We start from the raw sequence: 19,429 nt of genomic DNA, 5'->3' as shown, positions 1-19,429 counted from the left end.
GTACACTTTAAAATATATCAGCATTACTTAAAAAAAGTTATTAATACAGTATGGCTGTTGTAGCTTAAGGACCATATACGCATACAAGCATTAGATAATGCACTGGTGTTCTGATACATTTCTAATTTATTGAAGTTGCAACCCATCTATTTTTTAAAATTGTGAATTATACAACTGTTCACTCATATATGTTATTTATTTGAAAAATGTATAACCACCCTCCAGCAGAGCTGCTAGGACAGTTTAAGAAAACAACAGCAAATATATAAGTACAGGTAATGCTAAAATATAGCAATTCGGCAGCAATAAAAATAACTGCTATCACTTTTGTAAAGCTAAGCAGAGTTCAATATGGTTTCAAATTGGATGGAGGACCACAAGTTGAGATTTTGTACATTGAAGGGGGTTGGACTAGATGACCCTCGGAGTCCCTTCCAGTTCTACCAATTCACTTACCCTTTCAGCATGTTAATATATATATATATATATATATATATATATATATATCAATTAAAGCTTGGGGAAATACTTCACCAGGCACCAGAAATACAGTGGTACCTCAGGTTACAGACGCTTCAGGTTACAGACTCCGCTAACCCAGAAATAGTACCTCGGGTTAAGAACTTTGCTTCAGGATGAGAACAGAAATTGTGCTCCAGCGGCGCGGCAGCAGTGGGAGGCCCCATTAGCTAAAGTGGTACCTCAGGTTAAGAACAGTTTCAGGTTAAGAACGCACCTCCAGAATGAATTAAGTTCTTAACCTGAGGTACCACTGTATAGTAATGTTGGTGACTGTACTGAGGTAGCTTCTGAAGGAAGGCATTCTATTGTTTGGTAGCCACCGCAGAGGAGACGGCCCTTTCTCTGCTTCCCACTCACACCGCAGACAGAGACACTTGCGAGGAGAGCTTCTCAGAACATGTCTTCGATAACTAACGTGTGCAAATCACTACTTGTTCCTCCAGTCTTTGTTGGCAACCATCTCTTTCTAGTGGGCAAAATAGTTAAGATTCCAAAATTCATATTAGGGCAGTGCCACATTTGTTAAAACAAGCCCATCAAAATACCACAAAATAGTGTGCTAGTTTTTGAGTTCTTCGGATCTTAGGCTAGATGGTAATGAAAGTGATGTGGGGGCGGGTGGGGAAAAGGCAAATTGACTGGTGATAAAGTCATCTGTGTCTGGTAAGAGTCAAGACAGAGTGTGAGAGGAAGTAGGAGGGATGCAAGTGAGTCTTGTTGGGTGCTATGCAGGTTTCAGGTTGCACCAAGGCCTGCTGGGAACTAGAAACATAGGCAGGCTGATTTGCCGTCTCTGGAAGTAGAAAAAACAACTGTTACCTAGGTCTGTCTTCATCCTTGAGCAAAACCCCCAGGTTCCTTGGTAAGCGGAGAACAGGAATAAAGAGAACCCAAGTGATCTTCATGTAAATAAAGGTGGGGATTCATTGCAAGTGGTGTGCTAGGTTTTTTTTTTTAAAAAAAAAAAAAAACTACGTAAGTACTTTTGCAGCTCTATGCTAGTCAGTGGATGTTACCTGAGTCTGGGTTGGGCCTGGGGTGTTAATGCTGCTGTCCTGTTCACACTTACTGGGGAGTAACCCTCATTGGACATTGTTGGACTTCTGAATATACATAGGATTGTACATGATGATACAGTGGTACCTCGGGTTACAGACGCTTCAGGTTACATACGCTTCAGGTTACAGACTCCACTAACCCAGAAATAGTACCTCGGTTTAAGAACTTTGCTTCAGGGTGAGAACAGAAATCGTGCTCTGGCGGCGTGGCAGCAGCAGGAGGCCCCATTAGCTAAAGTGGTGCTTCAGGTTAAGAACAGTTTCAGGTTAAGAACGGACCTCCGGAACGAATTAAGTTCTTAACCCGAGGTACCACTGTATCTCCATATGCTGGCCAGATGTAGAAGAGGGCAGTGCTCCTGCACCTTTAATACTTGTGAGGAAGAGGGAATTTCAGCAGGAAAAAATACACCTGATGAAATTCTCCCTTCTATACAACTATTAAAAGTTGAAGAGCACTGTCTTCTTTTGCATCTGCTGCTCTTCCATCATATACGGAGCTGCAACATCTTCATTTCATTTAGCAGCTTTATGACAGGCAGAAAATCAATAGGTGAGGTTCTGACCAGCATCTGCAGATACTGTGATGAGAAGAACTTCACGTGTTGCTATTCTGCTTGTCATAAGCTATCAAAGGCAGGAAATCTGCCAGAAAAGAATATATGCTGTGTAGTAATTACTTTTTGTAAGAAAAACTGTGGAGCACCAAGTAAAAAGATAATATTTTCTGAGGCAGCAAGACACAAAGCATAACAAACAGGCGCTTCCTGTCTTCTGTTTAAGTAAACCAAAAACAAACCTTTAACCTACTTTGTGACTTTTTAATGCAAGGGAGTGGGAGCGTGTGCTCTAGCTTCTGAACGTCTAGTTATCCATGTAATTATTGTTGTAGACTTAGGGTAAACATAGAAATTAATAAATTCTAGGATTGTGATTATTTGGAGTGGGAAGGGAGAAATGTAAACTGCAAAGGAATTCCTGGGTAGCCTGATCAAGCTTGGGCTATTAAGGGAGCAACGGAGCCATTGAGGGCCTATTAAAGGTTGTTAATAAGGCAAGGGCCCTAGGCATGACCAGGGACTGGGGATTTAGAAGGTTGCCAGGGTAACTGCTGGTGGGGCGGGCGCAAGGGGTTTCTGGGAAGAACATAAAGTAAGTAAGGCTGAGATCCATCTTGGAGGAAGAGATGAAAGGTTCCTGGCACTGCTATGAGCCATGCTGTAAGAACTGGACTCCCTCCATGCAGACTGAAGGTGCAAATAGGCGAATAAACCCTGTTTCTTAAAGGCACAACAGTCTTTGCCGTGTCTTCTATTCTCCAAAGGGACACAGACCCTGTATGTGTGCCTGTGACCCCATGCGCTCTGGCCACTGTTTGGAGGAGAGAGGGGCTTTTGTAACAAAATTTTTCTTGATTAATTGTTAGCTCTTCTCCTTCTATCAACCCGTTCCCTCCTCTCATGTTTTTTATTCACCCTTTGATTATCCCTACCTCTTCCATTTGCAAAGTGACAGCCAGATAATAACATGTGTTGTATGAAAAACTGTTCCCTTTCCCTTATGGGGTATTCCAGATCCCGTATAGGGTCCTTCAGTGGGTTCCCTATCGGTAGGAGAAAAATAACAGAGGCCAACCAGAGTATATAGAGAAGCAAAGCAGCTAGTAAGCCTGATCTTTATTCAAAGAAATAAATTGTTGACACAGGGTCTCCACTCACCACACACAGGAGGAAGGAGAACCTTGAACAATGGTGCGCAAGCCCTTATAAAGACTTTTGAAATTGCCCAAGACCACCATCCAAAAACATTATACATATATCACATAAGGAGGCGGTCTTACAGCAGAAATTTGAGAGTGTTGCTTCTCTCCTGTCTGCCAGGATACCTGATAATGCCTTACTTGATTGCATTTTCTGGGTAGCCTGGACATTCTTTTGAATTGGTAAATACTTAGTTCCTGAATCTCTTATGCATATTGATAGTGTGTTTAGTTTAAGAGATACTTGCCAGACTGCATTTGAAAAGGGAGGTGTAAGCCCCTGCAGTCAAAAGACAATTGGAACGTTTTTCCCATTTCCTTCCTCCTTGTAGAGAAATATTTGAGGTCAATTTGGGAGTCAAAATGGCCTCAGGATTGTTCTCCAGTACTGTTTCAGACACGTGGTTTATATGCTTATGTATGTGTTTGCCTTGTACTTTTATGAACATTAATTTTATATTTGAGACCTTAGATCCCTTATCACACATGCAAACAAATTTATATTACCAACAGCTTTGTATCTTCTGGAGGGCCAAAGGTCCCCACTCCTTACTAGAGCAAAGGTCCATAATGTTTGTGTGCCTGGGGGTATATTTAGAAATTTCAGAAACTGTCATGGGCATCACAAAATACCCGTTTCACTTAAGGAAAATTTGGCAATGCTCAGAAAATTTGGAAATGCCCCTAGAAAAACAGTCAAAACTCCCACACAAGTAAAACAATGTTAAAAAAGAAGCAGTTAATACTCTCCCCAAAATATGGTAGCAGTACTGTATCATCGAATGTGGGCGCAGCATGTGTGTGCCTGCTCTCATTTACTGTGCACTTAATGCTGGGTTTTAAAATCCCTGTTTCACACAACTTATCCAAAATGCACATGTATCCTGTACTTTGTTTTAAAATGCTGCTTTTTGATGTGCTGCTTTTCAAACCAGTTCCTATTTCATCTCTAGCCAAGGTATACAGTTGCATAGGGTAAGTGTGTGTGTGTGTGTGTGTGTGTGTGTGTAATGTGCAGTTGGTTTGTGAATTTGTACCAGCATGAATTGAGCCTTGACTTCCCTCTGACCTCTAAGTATGAGTCATACAAAAGCTATGTTCAGTCCATGAAGCTGTGCCGCATCTGTTTCTAATATGGCTAAATAAATTGTGTGCGGGAATGCTGAGACAATAACCAGGCGTTCCTCTTAAGAAAAGGGGTGCTCATAGCAGCTACAGCTGAAGGAAGGGTGGAGCAGCTCTCAATGGTGTGCTGGTTTTGTGCCATTTTGTGCCACAAACCCCGCTTTCTTCACAACACCACAAACTGAGTACAGTCAAACCTTTGTCATCAACCACAATCTGTTCCGGAAGCCCGTTTGGCTTCCGAAATGTTTGACAACCAAGGTGGGGCTTCTGATTGGTTGCAGGAACTTCTGAAAAACGTTCGAAAACTGGAACATTTACTTCCGGGTTTTCGGAATTTGGGAGCCAAACTATTCCAAAACGGAGGCATTTGGGATCCGAGGTTTGACTGTAACTGACACTCAAATGGCACAAAACCAGCAATCCACTTTGGCACTACTTTGAAGTCAAATAGGACGAGGTTTTGTTTTTGGCCCTTTACTTGTGATCCCAGTTTGAGTGTCAGTTGCTCATTTTAGGGGGTGACAGAAAATGTGTGGTTTGCAGCACAATACTAGCATAACACGTTGGCACCTGTTTGGAGTCAATCAGACAAGATTGTATTTTTTTGGCATTAGCTTGTGTCCCTGATTTGCTTTTTCAATTACTCAGTTTGGGGGGCAGCACAAAATGCAGGATTTGCAGCGCAAAACAGCAGAAAACTAGCTGAAAACCTTGGCATCAGTTTGGGGGAGTCTGGAATTTTGGGGTCCTACGTTAATGAAGCTCTGACTCTCCCTTTGGCAAAAGAATCGAATCGTTCTTTCCCAGGGTGAGTCATGGGCGCTTGTTCCAGGAGGTCTTTGTGTGTTCCCTGCAGGCATCCTGTGTGTGTTTTCCTTCCTTTCATTTGTGGGTATTAGATAAAATTCAAGGATTAGGCTGTCTCATGCCAAGAAAATTAGATACTGAGTTTGGGGACGGACGGACACTAAGACACAAAAGCTTTTTTCAAAAAATAGTCACCGGAAGTTTTTTCTGCTTAAATGGGTATATAGCTCAAGATCTGAGGACCTTGCAGTATTCTGTGGGGTTTACAATATGCAGAGATGTTGCACAGCCATCTCTGATTTTCCAAAAAGAGATTTCTCTAGAATCTGCTTCCATTGTGAAACAACTGCTCTTAATCACACTTTGAACCCAGTAAACCATGCTAGTTGTGACTCATCCCCCAGTAACCACAATCAGTAAGTGTAGTTATGTTTTGAGTCTCTATTGAGGTCATTTTTAATTTTTGTGTCACGAAAATCACTGAGAGGCAGGGACAGATTCCTCCCCCTGCCCCACTTGCCATACTGTGCTTTCTTGAATGTTCCACTGTCTAACTTTGTATTTATTTCCTCCAGCACTTGAGTACAACTTTAAAAAAAGGATAATGATTTTTTAAATTGTTTTTTATGTAACAGGGCAACAATATTTTCTTATACATGAATAGAACAACTGACTCCTGTAGCTGATCTTAAAACTGCAATTTAATCTCTAGAAATGAACAGGTGATGCAAGTTTAGCTCCATATTATTATAGCTCACATGCTAATTCCTGCAGATAAAACTTACTATCATTGCCTATTAGCAGCCTCGTGCCCAGTGGTGCTCAGGAATTCTAAGAAACCCCAAAAATCAGTTCAGCTTTGAAATCAGTGGTTAAAATTGGAAACAAAGGGTTTAACATGAAGCAGTGATAGCCACCAACTTGAATGGTTTGAAAAGAGGATTAAACAAATCCATAGAGGATAAGGCTGTCAATAGCTACTAGCCACAGTGGCTTTGCTCTGCTGCCCCAGTCAGAGGCAGTAATGCTTCTGAACAGCTGGTGGGGACAGTCCCCTTGTGCTCGGGTCCCAAAAGCAATGTCGCTGCCACTACCATCACGAGATGCAGCAGGATAGCAGTATCTTTGAAGATGGGGTCTGGATTTCCTGTCCTTACTCTCTTTGTAAAAACTCTCCCCACCTTTGGTTTTTTTTTTTTAATTTTTACTTTGCTTACAGGGTGGCTAACTGCAAAGTAGTCAGGCCAGTCCAATACATTTTCCTGTATGGAGCAAAGGACAAGGTGTCCCCGCCCCATCCCATGTTGACTATTATTTCAGGGATGGTGATGGGACGTTCTCCTCTGTTACACCTGAGGCCAGCTGGCTTAGGGGAGTGCAAGGCATGCCATGTGGCATCCATGGTGGAACTGTCTAGCAACATCTTTCCCTTGCTTCTTGCCTCTCCATCCCTCATGATCTGTTGCCTGAGGCAGTTGCCTCTCTCTGCCTAAAGGGAGGAAAATTAAGTGGAATGCTGTGAGGATCTGTTTGTTTGGAAACAAATAAAATATTTCTCATTTTTTTGAAAATTAGTATGGCCTATGCTGAAGTGCAGGCTGTTCCTGTTGGCACCTGTTTGGAGTCAATCAAACAAGGTTGTAGTTTTGGGCATTAAATTTTTACCCCAGTTTGCTTTGGTAGGGTTGCCATATTGAAAAATCTGGACTTGCCAATACTTCCAAGTTTTCCCAGACATCTTGCTGATTGAGCAGAAATCCATTCCTGGACGTGTGGCAGCTCTAGCTAGGTTTGGGGGGTGGCACCAAATGTGGGGTTCACAACACAAAACTAGCAGAAAACTTTGGCGTTTCGGGGGGGATCTGGCATTTCAGGGTCACACTTTAATGAAGCTGAGACTCAGCAAGGGAAGCTTGCAGGCACATACGGATGGCAGCAGTATCTCGCTGCACAGAACACTCCTGAGCTGGACTGGGGAAGCTGGAGATGAAAGAGTTTGAGCACTTCCTGTGGGTAGGGAGGGCGGGATTTGGACTTCCTCACCTGTTGCCTGGTGAAAATAGTCATGTCAGGGGCAAAAAAAGAGGGAGCACTCAAACCCACACTGCATGTTCTTCAGAGCACTTCCGTTACCAGGCAGCCACAGCAGCACACAGGTGTTAGGTGCATATGGGCCATTTATATCCCCACCCCAAGGCCCATGTCAGCATCCAGTTATAGATGCTGGGAGCACCAGGGCTGCAGTAGAATTCTCATCTTCTGCATGCAGAAGGGCTCACCTTTGAATCTAGGGCAAAATGCCACACTGCACTCTCAGGTTGGGACTGAGGACATATTTACACCAACATCTCCACATAAACAACTGGCCAAACTACTTGTTATGATAAATCCGCATGCTTAATTGTAAAGAGATGTTTTTGTGAAGAAAAAGCAGGCAAGGGTCCCTAATCTGGATCAGGGAGTGTGTGTGGACTGCCTAAAACTCTCCTCCTGGCTGCCTCCTACTACGTGCAGTAAATTCAACATGCAGAGCCTATGCTGCTTGCGAACTGTTTGCATGTGTCTGTGGGCTGCAGAATGGACTGAGGGTGCTGTTTGAATAGATGTTCCCATGACCTACATGGCTCTTGTTACATTAATTCTCTCCTTCCTCAAACTTAGGATCATTTTTCAGGTTTCAGTGCAAGCTCTATCCCCTCATACACAATATGCTGGGCCATGTTTTCCCTGGCAAATCAGAGAAGATCGTTAACTCTGGCTAGTCCAGGATCTCTGAACCAAGGGCAGGGAGTCCATGGTCCTCTTGTTAGAGTACAGCCTGCATCATCCCTGAGCAGTGACCATCCTGGCTGAGGCCGATGGGAGATAGAAATCCAGCAATTCCTGGCAGGCCTTTCTTGCTCTTTGCTTTAGCAAGCGATGAAAAGCAAATGTGGCAGGTTGTAGCAAGTGCTGCAGAAAGCCGAATCATTTGGATTGGGAGAGGGCCCAGGTAAGTGTATGCTCCAATGCTATGCAAAGTGGTACAGTGGGATTTACTCCTAAATAAACATGGATAGGATTGCATGATAAATGTGCCTTTTGGTTTTGGTTTTTAAAGGGGGGAGGGAGTCCAATGTAACCAACCTCTCCAATTGTTCTAATGGTTTGTGTTCATACAGTTCTCAACCACAAAAGGAAGAATTTGTTTATTTAAGCAGACCTTAATTTTCAACTCTCTTATGTTTGCAAAGATACATCCGTCTGGGAGGGCACACCCTGCAAGTGAAAGAGCACACCTTTCACTCAGCTGTTCCAGGAATCCTCACCCACCTCCCTCCACTTCTACTCAGCAGCTCAAGAGGGAGTCTTGTCTGGGCAGCCCAGGACCTCAATACACACTGCCCAGGCTTGTTCCTTGGGGAGGTCACTTTGGTGCTGCTACCGCAGTGGTTTGACTTCACCCCCGGGGGTGCACTCCATTGTCTCTTGAGATAGACGGATGCCAATAACTATGTGAGTAACTGGATGTGTTTCCAGGTGCTGTGCTTGTGGGCCCCCTCCACAGCTGGACTGTCAGGTAGCATTGTTGTTTAGTCGTTTAGTCGTGTCCGACTCTTTGTGAGCCCATGGACCAGAGCACGCCAGGCACTTCTGTCTTCCACTGCCTCCCGCAGTTTGGTCAAACTCATGCCTGTAGTTTCGAGAACACTGTCCAACCATCTTGTCTTCTTCTGTCCCCTTCTCCTTGTGCCCTCAATCTTTCCCAACATCAGGATCTTTTCCAGGGAGTCTTCTCTTCTCATGAGGTGGCCAAAGTACTGGAGTCTCAGCTTCAGGATCTGTCCTTCCAGTGAGCACTCAGGGCTGATTTCCTTAAGAATGGATAGGTTTGATCTTCTTGCAGTCCATGGGACTCTCAAGAGTCTCCTCCAGCACCATAATTCAAAAGCATCAATTCTTCGGCAATCAGCTTGCTTTATTGTCCAGCTCTCACTTCCATACATCACTACTGGGAAAACCATAGCTTTAAAAAGGCAGGTGGGAAAGCTACTCTTTGACCAAGGGAGGCAGATTTAGCCCTGCCCTTTGCCTGTTTTCTATTCCCTGCCAAATTGCTGATCAGGAAGGTTTTATTTTATTTTTAATTTAAAGGGATATGAGCTGCTTGAGTGTTCTCTGTTGTATAGGGACGCGAACCTGTGGAATCTGTTTCCAATGGAGTCAACCATCCACACACATTTTGCATAGATGGTTTCCCCCTCCCACAGCTCGGATTGCATTTCACTGCTTTCACAAAGGAGAGCTCCTTTTCTCTTTTGTGCATTTCATTGGATGCAGCAGATGGAACACAACTGGCTACAATGCATCAATGAAGCTGAAACTCATTCATGATATTACGGCTCCACCTAGTGTTGCTAAGTTTGCATTATGCATATAAAGCTCCACAACTGACATTATTTGGTTTTATCCACACCTTGTGCTCCTTCATTTTTTTCTCAACCACCATGATGTTTCTAGTGACTGGGTGATACTGAAGGAGAAAACTGGAAATAAAGGAGAAAACGCAACTTTCTTGTTTCATTTGAATCTATTTTGTAGCTTAGCAATTGTGCTGTACTTTAATTAGTTCTTCAGCAGGAGAATGCTCATATAGAAGGCGGCAGTATACAACAAGAATTCTGATATACTAGAGGAATGCAAGGAATCAGTAAGGTAGAACGACCTCACTCAATCATAAGTCTGTTTAGAAGAATGGAATCAACCATGGAGAACCACTATACTTAATCATTAGTTAATGATTAAGGATGTTAGAGAACAGCTAATGAATAGGATGCTTAATCAAAAATTAATAAAGAAGGATGTTGAAGAATTGCTATTTTTAATCATAAGGAATGAATGCGAAAGTTGGGGAGGGCTGTGCAGAGGAGTTACGATATTCCTGATTGGCTTAGATTTAAGGCGCTGGGTTGTGATTGCTTTAGAATGTTTCATTGCAACCAGAGGATTGGCTAGTGGTAATCACATGTGTAGCACAGAACTACATAAGAATGCTGTTCCATCATGCCATGTTGCAGTCTGTCTCTGACTCTTCAGAGAGACTGTCCCTGCGTACACTTGTACCAATAAAGGTCTAGTTTTCACTTATAGCCCTTGTCTGTTTGGTGTTCCTTTGGGGACCCCGGGCCAATAGATCCCTTAAAAATTTCTCCATCAATAAATCAGCTTATCTGAAGATAAAAAACACTTTTCCACCAGCCAATAGTGGAATTGTGATGTGAAAAGGTTTTTAAAATTGGTTGCATAGCTCTTTTGCAGGTTGACATTCAGCATCATATCCCAACTTTTTGGATCATTCCATTTCCCCCTATCTCTTAACTCCTCCTCTGTGCCACTGCCCACACTCTATTGCCTGACTGCTGTGCCTGCTGTGCCACTCTGCACCACCTGGTGCCATCTCAACACGGCCCACCTCCGCCCACCACCACGAGATTTTGCCAGAAATCAGTGCTGATGCAGGTGTTGCTTCTCCACCGGGGGGGGGGCAGGCAGGGTGCTTGTGGGGGCAACTCCCTTCTTATGGCCATTCTGTGTTTTCTGCTGAACCTTTGGCTGTTAAATTCTAGTTCCACACGTGTTGATAACTGATTTATTTACAAGGTTCTAGGCTGGTCTCAGCACCTGGTATCCTCAGGTAGTTGCTATAACCCTAACCAAGCCTTCAGTCCCCCACTGGACTTCCCTTTTTTTTGCAGGGGTGGCTTGGAGTGGTGCAGAGCACCCTGAAACAGCATTGCTCCAGAGCCACTATTTACATTTCCCACAATGACCTGGAGTAATGCAGCAGTAATACAAGAGGGATGCTCTGGGGCATTGTGGGAAATGAAATGATGGCTCCAGGCTGTTTCCTGGGAGAGCTGCCCACTACCGTAGTAAGGCTCATTTGTGGCCCCTGACGTAAGAAGTCCCACCAGAGGGCCTTACGCCCAAGACCTAACTGACCTGGAGCTAGCCCTGAGAAGGTTATCTACAACCCCTTAACAGAGCTCTTATCACAAGCCTGCAGTGGGTCTTCTTGATTGAGGTAGTCTGGGTTAACCTTAATGGGACAGTACATAGCTATTTCACTGAGCCTGAATACATCACACTTCCCCTTTCCACTTCCTTCACTATTAGGCTCCCTAAGCTTGTACTACTAAGTTCTGTTAATTACAAGTACTTTTACTTTACTTACCTTTTTGGACCAAATTACGTTGTAGAAATTACGGTGCACATTAAATTTGATTTACATTCCCTAGCAAATACTTTTTTTCATTTCAAGGTTCTGAAAATTGAGGTGCTCATTAGATTCGGTGGCACATTAGGTAAAGGTAAAGGGACCCCTGACCATTGGGTCCAGTCGTGACTGACTCTGGGGTTGCAGCGCTCATCTCGCTTTATTGGCCGAGGGAGCCGGCATACAGCTTCCGGGTCATGTGGCCAGCATGACTAAGCCGCTTCCGGCGAACCGGAACAGTGCACGGAAACGCCATTTACCTTCCCGCCATTTACCTATTTATCTACTTGCACTTTGGCGTGCTTTCGGACTGCTAGGTTGGCAGGAGCAGGGACCGAGCAACGGGAGCTCACCGCGTCGCGGGGATTCGAACCGCTGACCTTCTGATCGGCAAGTCCTAGGCTCTGTGGTTTAACCCACAGCACCACCCGCGTCCCTTTCGGTGGCACATTAGACTCAAGTAAATATGGTAATTTCAGCAGTAGTTAAGAGGAAAAAAGCTATGGCTATTCAATGCAGAACTCAAAATATGATTGTGTTTGAGAGAATATCAGAGAGGTGAAGGCAGATTTGTTACTATTTTAGTTTTGTGCAATGTTGTAGTTGTACCAACCTTTTCATCTGACAAAAGGTTAATGGGGGGAGACTTTGATGAAATGGGCTGAATGTTCAAAGCACGTGCAAGATACTCCTAATGACCAGCAGATGGCACTATTGCTCTGTAACTGAGTAGCAGGAACAGTCCCCCCCAGTCGTCCCCCCCCAAAAAAAAAACCTCATAGAGGAGATTGGAAGTAGCTTTACCCCACTAAAACTGAGAGAAGAGTCAGAAGGTGACTCCAGACTCTCAGTATTTTGTGGTAGAGATTTATGTGCCTACCATAACTGAACAGTCAATGAGGATTAATGTTGCACATTGAATAAACTTCTAGAAAATGCTGGACTTTTTTTTCAGCTTGGAAAATGTCAGGTAAATGCACTGAAAAGTGAGGAATGGACAGATGATTAACATGAAAACGTGTAAACAGCCTGCAAGCAAATCAACATGAATGCACAATGAATGTTCCTTGCCTTATAACTGCCCTGTAAACTTATCGAGCTTGTAAGTGCTCTCAGCTTTTCCATCTAATCAGGAAGCCTGCAACAACAAAAATCATACTCAACCACACCCAAGATGAAAAGTCACCCACATTGCAAGGGAGGGTTAGGATGCTACTCTGTTCATGAATAACTGTGGGGCACATTTGGTCTTGGCTTTGAAATGGGTATGGCCCCAGGAGTGCCACATTTCCATCTTCCAAACACACTGCAACATTTTAACCCCTATCACCTTTGCTTTTAAAACAAACAAACAAACTTTCCTATAGCATTTTATTTATTTTTTTATAATATATTTATTAAGATATTTTTTTTTAATATTACAATAAAAATGAAAAAAAAAATGACAAAAATACAAAATAAAAATAGTTAAAAACACACAGATTTTCCATTACTTAATTTCCTTTGACTTATTTCCCGGACCTCCTCATACCTCCCTTTTTTGTATTCCACTTCAATCTGTTGGTTCAGCAAATCCTTTAAAAGTAATAATATTAAATTTTTACCTATTTATAACCCTTTTTTCATATTCCCTTAAAGCATTACAGCTGGAAACCACTTAATTACTATCCAACATCATTCTAACATTCATTAATTTTACAATATTTCTGTAGATAATCTTTGAATTTCTTCCAATCTTCTTCCACCGACTCTTCTCCCTGGTCTCGGATTCTGCCAGTCATTTCTGCCAGTTCCATATAGTCCATCACCTTCATCTGCCATTCTTCCAGAGTGGGTAGATCTTGTGTCTTCCAATACTTTGCAATGAGTATTCTTGCTGCTGTTGTGGCATACATAAAAAAAGTTCTGTCCTTCTTTGGCACCAATTGGCCGACTATGCCCAGGAGAAAGGCCTCTGGTTTCTTCAAGAAGGTATGTTTAAATACCTTTTTCAGTTCATTATATATCATTTCCCATAAGACCTTAATCCTTGGGCACGTCCACCAAAGGTGAAAGAATGTACCTTCAGTTTCTTTACATTTCCAGCATTTATTGTCGGGCAAATGATAGATTTTTGCAAGCTTGACTGGGGTCATGTACCACCTGTATATCATTTTCATAATATTCTCTCTTAGGACATTACATGCCGTAAACTTCATACCTGTGGTCCATAACTGTTCCCAGTCAGCAAACATAATATTATGTCCAACATCTTGTGCCCATTTAATCATAGCAGATTTCACCGTTTCATCCTGAGTATTCCATTTCAACAGCAAGTTATACATTCTTGACAAATTCTTAGTTTTGGGTTCTAACAGTTCTGTTTCTAATTTTGATTTTTCCACCTGGAAGCCAATTTTCTTGTCCAAATTATATGCCTCCATTATCTGATAATAATGAAGCCAGTCTCGCACTTTATTTTTTAGTTTCTCAAAACTCTGCAGTTTCAGTCTATCTCCATCTTGTTCCAAAATTTCCCAATATTTCGGCCAATTGGCCTCCATATGAGCCTTTTCAGAGATTTCGCTTCCATCGGTGACAGCCACCTTGGGGTTTTGTTTTCCAACAAATCCTTGTATCTTATCCAAACATTAAACACTGCTTTCCTGACAATATGGTTTTTAAATGCTTTATGCGCCTTAACCTTGTCATACCACAGATATGCATGCCATCCAAATACATTGTTAAAACCTTCTAAGTCCAAAATGTCTGTGTTTTCAAGAAGTAGCCATTCTTTCAACCAGCAAAAAGCTGCTGATTCATAGTAAATTTTAAAGTCTGGCAGGGCAAATCCACCCCTTTCCTTTGCATCAGTTAATATCTTAAATTTTATTCTGGGCTTCTTGCCCTGCCAGACAAATCTAGAAATATCTCTCTGCCACTTCTTGAAACAGTCCATCTTGTCCACAATTTGCAATGTTTGAAACAAAAACAGCATTCTAGGCAATACATTCATTTTTATCACAGCAATACGACCCAACAGTGAAAGCTTCAAATTTGACAGATTTCTAAATCTTTTTTCACTTCCGTCCAACATTTTTCATAATTATCTTTAAATAAGTTCCCATTTTTGGCTGTCATGTTAATCCCCAGGTATTTCACTTTCTTAACCACAGTCAGGCCTGTCTCATTCTGAAACCTCTCTCTTTCAATCAGTGTTAAATTTTTCTCTAAAACCTTAGTTTTTAACTTGTTCATTTTAAATCCTGCCAGTTGACCAAATTCTTGAATTAGTTCTAAAACCCTTTTAGTACTAGATTCTGGCTTCTGTAACGTCAATACTAAGTCATCTGCAAATGCTCTCAGTTTGTACTGTTTGGCTCCGACCTGTATACCTTTAACCAACTGGTCCCTTCTAATCATATTCAGCAGAACCTCCAGGACCGATATAAAAAGCAGTGGGGAGATTGGGCACCCCTGTCGTGTCCCTTTTTCTATCTTAAATTCTTCCGTCACCACATTATTTACAATTAATTTAGCCTTTTGTTCAGAGTATATTGCACCTATACCATTTTCAAAACCTTGGCCTACCCTCATCCCCTGTAGGTTCTTCTTCATGAAGCTCCAAGAGATATTGTCAAAGGCTTTCTCCGCATCCACAAATATCAGAACTGCTTTAGTGTTTATATTCACTTCTAGTTTTTCCAAAATATCAATTATATTTCTCAAATTATCAGACAAGTGTCTTCCTGGGAGAAAGCCCGCTTGGTCTTTATGGATCTCTTCCATCAATACTTTTTTCAATCTCTTAGCCAAAATGTCTGCAAAAAATTTGTAATCCACATTAAGTAACGATATAGGGCGGAAGTTCTTAAGCTGAGTCTTTTCAGTCTCTGTTTTCAGTATATGTGTAATGTACGCCTCTTTCCACGACTCTGGTGCCCTTTTCCCTTCCAATATTTCATTACAGACTTCCTTCAAAGGTTGTAGTAGCCACTCTTTCAAAGATCTATAATATCTAGAAGTCAGCCCATCCGGTCCTGGAGATTTGCCCAATTGCATATTTTGAATGGCACCTTCTACTTCCTGTTCGGATATTTTATAGTTCAACATTAATTTGCTTTCTTGGGAGATTTTTTTGTAGTCCATTTGTCTTCAAAAATTTGTCTATGTCCATTTCTTTCTGTGGCCCTTGTGTGTATAATTGTTTATAATACCTCTGGAAACAGTCTCTAATCTCAATTGGGTTATGTATATTCTTTCCTTCCACTTCTAAGTTCAAACTTTCCTATAGCATTTTAAACCAGCTATCTGAGAATCCCTGTAAAAGAAATATCTGACTTAGTAGAAATGTAGTAGCAATGTAGCATAGTTTTCAGCAAAACACTTCTTTATGTTTTGCTTGATTTTGCATTTGTATGTATCTCACTCTAACTGCATTGCTCCTATTTTTGGAGCTGAATAAAGCAAGGAGCTAAAGTCTCAGCAATTACCCCTGACCACAGATTATCTGGGAGAGGGATGGAATTCCTTTGACAGAAGTGGGAAACACCCTGCTCCATCACAATAGCTGGCATAGCCAGTCATTGTGAGATCAAAGACAATACAAAAAACAACAACAGGGATCTCCTTCACATTGCAACCTTTCTCATTTGAATGGCAAGAAAAGGGCCTGAATTTAAAGGTGACAGCAAAAGCTAAATGAATCTGGCAAAGCTCCACTCTGCTAAGGCCTCTACCATCTCCATCTCCTTTCATTCCAAGGCTGATCTTCCCTCTTCCCGCTCATCTTAGCTGGTGGGGGGGGGGGGTCTTTTTTGTGGTTTGCCTCAGGTGCCAAAATGTCTTGGGCTGGACCCTGGTGGCAGTAGAACTTACTTGCCACTGCTAAGTCTTGCCTTGTGTCTCTTTCCTGTGGGGTTCCTTGGTGGCCTTTTCACTGCTTTCTACAGCAGAGACAGCACAAAGATGCTATAAGCAATCTTCACCCACACTGATGTTAAAAGAGCCCCTTGGCTCAGGAGGAAGCCAACAATCTTAATACTTAATATAATATGAAAAGTTATTCACTCTCAGCCCACTTTAAAAAAACCCCAAACAAGTCATAGTACTGAGACTCCCTTCCTCCCATTTAATTCAGAGAGGGTGTAAGTGCAAATCAGGACAGAAGGTGTGTGTATGTGGGAAACCCTACAACAGGATTTTATGGAAGAGGAATAAATACACTCAGGCTGCTTGCTGCTTGCCAACTTCTGATTCTCTACCCTTGAAATCAATAGAAAGGCTGTTAAAAAGAGAGAAATCCCCCACTTCCCCAGCAAAATCTCCAGAATGACTGAAAGCAAAAGCAAATTGCTCTTCTAGATTGACTGATAAGCAGTTTCAGCATTCCATCCTTCTGCCTTGCTCTGGTCCGTGGCATTCAAGATGTCCCAGCTGCCTCATTGATTTGGTTCAGACATCAATACAAAATAAGCTGAAACACGCCCTGGGCCAAAGGAACGGTTGGAGAGAAAAGGTCCTGCGTTAAGCAGTAAGAAGGCTTTGCTGTGATTAGCCTCAGCCTAGCGGGAAGGTGACTGGCTGGGGCAGAAACAGTTATATCAGGCAGTCTTCCTCACCTTGCAACAGGTGGGGAGCCTCTCTTGCTCTTCAAACTTTCTCCACTGCTGTTGTAACTAAGATTAGGTTAGTGCAAAGGACTAATTAATCAGGCTCCATTTTCCCACTTACAACCCCCCCCCCCCGAATCCCTCGCATTGTGGTTTCAAAGACAAATGGCCTACAAACATAATATCCCTTTGGCTGAACTTCAGCTTCCCTCGCATCATCAAATGCTGCTTCTGTAGCAGCAAATGCCATTTATGACCAAGGAAGAATTTATCTTGCACAGCCTGCTAGCTGTTGGCAACAATGGTCCCAATCTGGCTAAGGTTACTAATGACTAAGGCAGCGATCTTGAATGCATTTGCTAGGGAGTAAGTGCCACTGATCATAATGGAAGTCATTTTTGAGGGGTCATGCTTACAGTTGTAGTGTAATTTTGCTATCCTAAAGATTAAGGTGGTAAGCCTCGTTGAACACAACAGGGCTGGCTTCTTTGAGGGTGTGTTCACATTACCCCCCTTAGAGCCCAATGTAGTGCGTTCTTTTTTCCAGTGCGATTAACAGCTTCCCCCCCCCCCAGCTGTTCACAACAACCCAGCTTCATTAGTATCAGATTTGTTTCTGTTTGTGTACACATCAGGAGGCAGGGATGTCTTTACCTTCACACCTTGGCTGGAGACCAATTAGGAACAGAATGGCTTGAGGACTCCAATTGGTGTGAAGCTAGTTTGAGAAACAACACATCAGATAGTAATATTTCACAACAAAGTACAGGATACATATGCATTTGGGATGAGGTGTTGTGAACATGGATGAAAAATCCAGCACTGGAAACACAGTGAGTGTGCTTTAGATGTATTTCAGTTTATGTTTAGACCCATCCACATCAACAGGACAATGGAATTAGGGCTATACACTTACCTGGGAGTAAGTTCCATTGAATACAACAGGGCTTATTTCTAAGCAGGTGTGAAATTTTATGCATGCTTATCCTTAAATAGAAAAGGCTTTACTCCTGAGTAAATATGGATGACTGCATCACAACTAAACTTTGGTTGGTTACTGGTTCTTATCCAACCAAAGTTTAGCTGTGACTAACTGCACTCCTAAGCATTTTTACTCAAAAGTAAATTACTCTGTGTTCAGTGATAAGCCCACTCCTATGCATGTATACTTGGGGGCAACTCCTATCATTTTGAGTGGTTCAGTGTACATAGTGTTATACTGGTGACTGCACACCCCAGCTGCATGTTAGGCTTTGCAAAATAAAGTTCACATTCAAATTATAGTTGATAAGGATGGAGAGATGGATATTCTTATGAGGTGTACCTGTCAACAATTAGGGTGCAGGGCAGGTTAGAGCTATAACACTGGCCCTATCATTAGGCAGAGTGAGGTTGCCACCTCAGGCAGTGGATGCTGGTGGGTACTGGCAAGTAATGGGAAGGTACTGGAAGGCAGAGCTGTGTATGGCACATGGCCCCTAAGCTATACCTCTTGCCCACAAGTGTAGCGGAGGACATTGTCCCATCATCAGCGTAGAAGTCAGACTCATCTCCCGGTCAGGTTGGTTTCATCTCAGGCAGCAGAATGTGTTGGGTTGGTTGTGAGGAAGAGGGTTGATCTCATCTCACAATGGCACAAGGCAATGACCAACAGATGTTTGTGATCATTATCACATTCCACATAGCAGCAGATATGGAAGAATCCCCCCCCCCGAACAAATTATAGTTGCACAATCCAAAAGGAAGGCATCAGTGCTGTGTGTACAGCACAGAGGTGGCAACTGAGAATGGTGCCTTTATTGCTTTTTGTCTGCAGGGCTGCTATTTGAGTTTTCAGCAGAAGTAATCAGCAAAGAAAGGACAGTTATGGGGGCATCCTCTTCACCAGCTACTAGTTTTGTGAAAACTTTAGTATACTGTTTTGGAATGGGAGGGAGGATGTAAAGCAATGTTGTCTGCATACGCACACTGGTTTCTGAAAACGTCCCACATATTTCCTCTCCTGATGGAGGAGTGATGCTGCACACCTGAACTCTGCAAGATCTCTCTCCCTTTGTATCAGCTGCGGTGAAGGGGAAGCGATCCTGCTTAGCACTGAGTCCCTGCTTTGCACAGTGATTCAAAGGCTCCTGACAACCAGCTTACAAATGTGACATTGGCCGCTATGGAATTACTCTATATTTCTTGTGATCCTTCAGATTTCTGCAAAAACCAGAAAGCTGCACAAGCAAATCACGTTTAAAATGGTGTGGTAAGAATTTACAGTTGTCTGTGTGCTTTTACGCATTTCCTGGACAGTAAATTTAAA

The sequence above is a fragment of the Podarcis pityusensis genome, assembly GCF_964106645.2.
Source record: "Podarcis pityusensis genome assembly, chromosome: 1".
Lineage (NCBI taxonomy): Eukaryota > Metazoa > Chordata > Lepidosauria > Squamata > Lacertidae > Podarcis > Podarcis pityusensis.
Note: the sequence above shows the minus strand (reverse complement) of the source record.